Below are 4030 nucleotides of genomic sequence, written 5' to 3'. Positions count from 1 at the left end.
TATCTTATCTTATCTTATCTTATCTCTTAATGAATCTTTATTTTTATTCTTGAACATATTTCCAGTCTTACCTAGCCCGTTACTGAGCCTGACATCTCAACAGCCGTGTAGGTTTCATTTAAAAGAAAGAACTGAATTATGTAGTGCACCTGTAAAGTACCTCCCAGGTTTTCTGGTAGTGAAACTGGCCTTTACAGCTCCGTCTCTTATATTATATTATCCTGTGGTTACATGCCATTTGACTTTCTGAAGCTTCTGTTCTCTGTCCGTGACTCAACATCTTGACTGGTACATTGACTCAAATTTTAAAATGACACCACAAAATTCATTCTGTGTTTGCTGGGGATTAAACGGTCCTTGAGCGGCCTTTGAGGAGTCTCTCATGATGCAGAGAGCTTTCTTCTTGCATTGATCCTTGAAACTGGTTTCCAAGTAGGGGAGTGAGATCCTGATGACCCCTTCAACCATCCTCACACACGGCAAAATCTTCGTGTCAGTCACCATGCAACTTATCAGAATGCTCTCAATAGTACTTCAGTAAAAGATGGTGAGGATTGTGTATATATATGTGTGTGTGGCTGCGCGTGTGTGTGTGGCTTCAGCATCTTAAGTACGTGCATCCTCTACCTAAGTCTCCTTGGCCAGGCGTGTGGTGTTGAGTTCCACAAGAGAGCGTCTCTGATGTAGACAACCAGGAATTTTGTGCTGCTGACCCTTTCCACGGTCAAGCTCTTGATTTGAAGTGGAGCATGCTCAGCTTTTGTTGTGTCCACAATCAGGTCTTGGGTTTTGTTGACACTAAGAGACAGATTGTTGTCTCCACACCACACCAGCTCCACCACTGCTCTGCCAGATGTTTCATCCTGTCTGATGATGGGTTTTATACTGCTGCATCAAACTAGACGAGCTGATTTGTGCTAAGAATTTGGCAGTGCAGTCGTGTGTCACCAAAGAGAGCCTTGAGGCGACTGTTGGTGTGATTTGGTATTTGATATATACCAAATATGTTTTTTTTTAAAAACTGAATTGAACCTAATTTAACTGAACATGAAAAATGATCCCCTACCCCACCCTCTGCTACAGTTTCAACTGAGCCTGGTCATGCTAAATCCTTGGCTATCCGTCACTCTGTCTTTACAGCTTTTTGTAAGCAACAAATACGAAAATCTCAATGGTTGTAATGACCCATCTCATTTTAGGAAAACAGATTGGACCTCGCTTACATAATATTCCGACTCCTTATGGAATTAAAAGTGAAGGGGCTGTGTTAGCTTTTATTGCATGATGAGAACCTGTTTCTACACGTCATGGTTTTTGATGGAAAACATCAAAGTAGCAATTAACTCTGCCATCAGTGAAGTGACAACCACTATTTGACCACCACTTTGAGCAGACAGACATGAAGAGGCCTGAGTGATTTCTTATGATACGTGCAGCCTTTGAAGTGGCAGTCATTGCTGAAGATTTTTTCCTCATTCTGTCATGTCAAATCTGACCTAGAGAGAAAGAGATGAGGAGTAGGGGATTATGTATTCTGCATTATGGCACAGTTATAAAACTTTCATCAGTGCCACAAGGCCAAACTCACTGTTGAGATGAGTTCTTGACATCAGAGACCAGTGTTTTTTAGCTCATGTAATTACGCACAGTGCTCTTTCAGCTATTTTGGCCCTCTGTTGCTCAGAGAAATATTTCATTTGGACGTCAAAGACTGTCTCATCCAACCCCACTCCGACATCCACTGGCCTCCATCTTGTGACAATAACCAAACTACCCAGTGAAACACAGAGACCTCTCACCATACACAGTAAAAAGGATTGTGGAAGACATAGATCGCGATACCCCAGTTAAATGAACCTTGCTGTTAATGTCTTTACCACAAGACTTAAAGATTTCATTTACAACAAAATTAAAACTGCAATAATACATTTAAAAAATGTTTTTGGAAGAAAAGTCCTTAAATACATGAGACATATTGATCAGTATGCCTCACATATTTAAAGAGTTATTCATTTGGAGCATTGAATGCTAGGGTTGGGGACTGAATTAGATGGGTCCTACGGAGTACTAATTCATATGAAGTCATTCAGTGCCAAATTTCAGTATAAGAGGACATCTAGGCTAAGAATTACAAACACACATGGCAATGGCGGCAGCTGTGGGCCAAAAGCAGTCTCATCTGTGGTAATGCTTTTTAAAATCCAACACAGACAAAAATCTCTGCAACATTTGTAATGCTAAACTGAGCTAAGCTAAACTGAACTTTTTCCACTTTGTTAGTTGATGAAAGCACTTACATAGGGAAAGCACAGGAAAAAAGTGTTTGCATGAATGGGTGAATGAGGCAAGCTGTATAAAGTTTCTTTAAGTCCTGCAAGTAGAAAAGTGCTAATTAAGAACTAGTCCATTTACCATTTCACCAAATTTATTATAAGCATGCCATTCAAAATAAACACATTAGTTAGGATAGTCTGTTAGTGTGTAACCATCTCACTATAATGATTGTAGAGTGCGAATTAATGTTTTTACCCTAAAGCTTGACTTAGACCTACCTACATAGTGAATGGAAACTATTTTTGTCCCTACACCGCAGTCTTCCACGGCGTTGAAGTCATTGTGGCATTTGTTGGTGGTTGGTGGACGTGGTTACATAGAACGTTGACGCATAGGATTAAAATTGGGTTCCAGTTATGCCGTAAGTTAAAACGTATATTTGACGCAAAGTATAATTCATATGTCACTCCTCTTAAACGCGTTAATCAATCTGGATGAAATTACTATATAAACTGCCTGGGGTACCATGATTATCAGCATCTATATCTCTTCAGGGAATTGCAGTTTAAAAAGAAGAATAAATATTTTTATTATTCATTTTTGGGTGTTTATGAACAACCATTTTTCTATCTGACTAAAAACAGTCATATGTATTAGTGATAAAAAGAATAACATTGTAGACTAACTCACATGTCTGTGTTTTAATGCCTTAGCAAAGGAAACAAGCAATGCAGGCCTGACAAAAAGTAACCAATGATAGTACATTACTTTTTAATACTGCACTATGCAAACACTATGACTGTGACTTCAACATGACCGGTATTGTCAGAGAGTGACCAAGGCAGCTGAGGGGTTGCTACATGGAAGGTTCAACACAGCTAGGCTTTCTTTGGCTCGACAAAACCTAAATCCACAGCCGGTGATATTGTGATGGCGATTATCAACTTTCTCCATTAAACTGGGCCTTCTGCTTTAGGATCTGTGTGTGCCCACATAAAAAGGGGTGCTTCACGTGCCACATTACTCTTTGTCAAAATAACCCTGCACCCGCCAGTCCTTTTACTATCAGATGTTTTGATGATGATAAAATTGTGATAAAAATGTATAAAGAATAGAACAAATAAAAAAGTAAATCCAACTCTGCTGTAACTAAGAGATTAATGCTGCATAAAATTGTTAATCTTGAGATTTGCCACGCAGTGATGAAATTAACATTTTAATTCAAGCTAATATATTGATTTTAATGCTGAGTGCACTGTTGGTGATGCTGTTTATTTTTAACATGATAGCTGCACTTTAGAGTTCAGAATCTTTAAAGTGGGTAAATTTAAACATTAATGACTACTCATTGTGTTCAGCTCTGACTGTCCCATACAAAGGCGCTGTGAAAATCGCTTTAGTTTCTCAGCAGATCAAAGGAAAATGTGTTTTAGGTGAACAGATATTCTACTGCATGACTTTTTAATTTTGGGGGAGCTTTAGGGTCCCTATTAATATATCAATCATAAAATTTGACACCCTGCCCCCCCCCAAACAGATATTGGTTTGTTGCTTCAAGACAACACTGTGCAACAAGGGTAGTCAAACACCAAGTTATTCTGTAATAAGCTTTATTATTACAACAAGGATGAACAAACAATAAATAAACAATGTAAACATTTCACAGAACAATAAAACACCAAAATACATGCAACATTTGACCCTAACCCCATGCCCATGCGTGCGTGCGTGCACACACACACACACACACACACAC

This window comes from Pundamilia nyererei, unplaced genomic scaffold (assembly GCF_000239375.1).
Source record: "Pundamilia nyererei isolate P.nyererei 1_Seehausen unplaced genomic scaffold, PunNye1.0 scaffold00251, whole genome shotgun sequence".
In the NCBI taxonomy this organism is placed as follows: Eukaryota; Metazoa; Chordata; class Actinopteri; order Cichliformes; family Cichlidae; genus Pundamilia; species Pundamilia nyererei.
The sequence above is the reverse complement of the archived record's forward strand: the minus strand, read 5'-3'. Positions refer to the sequence as shown.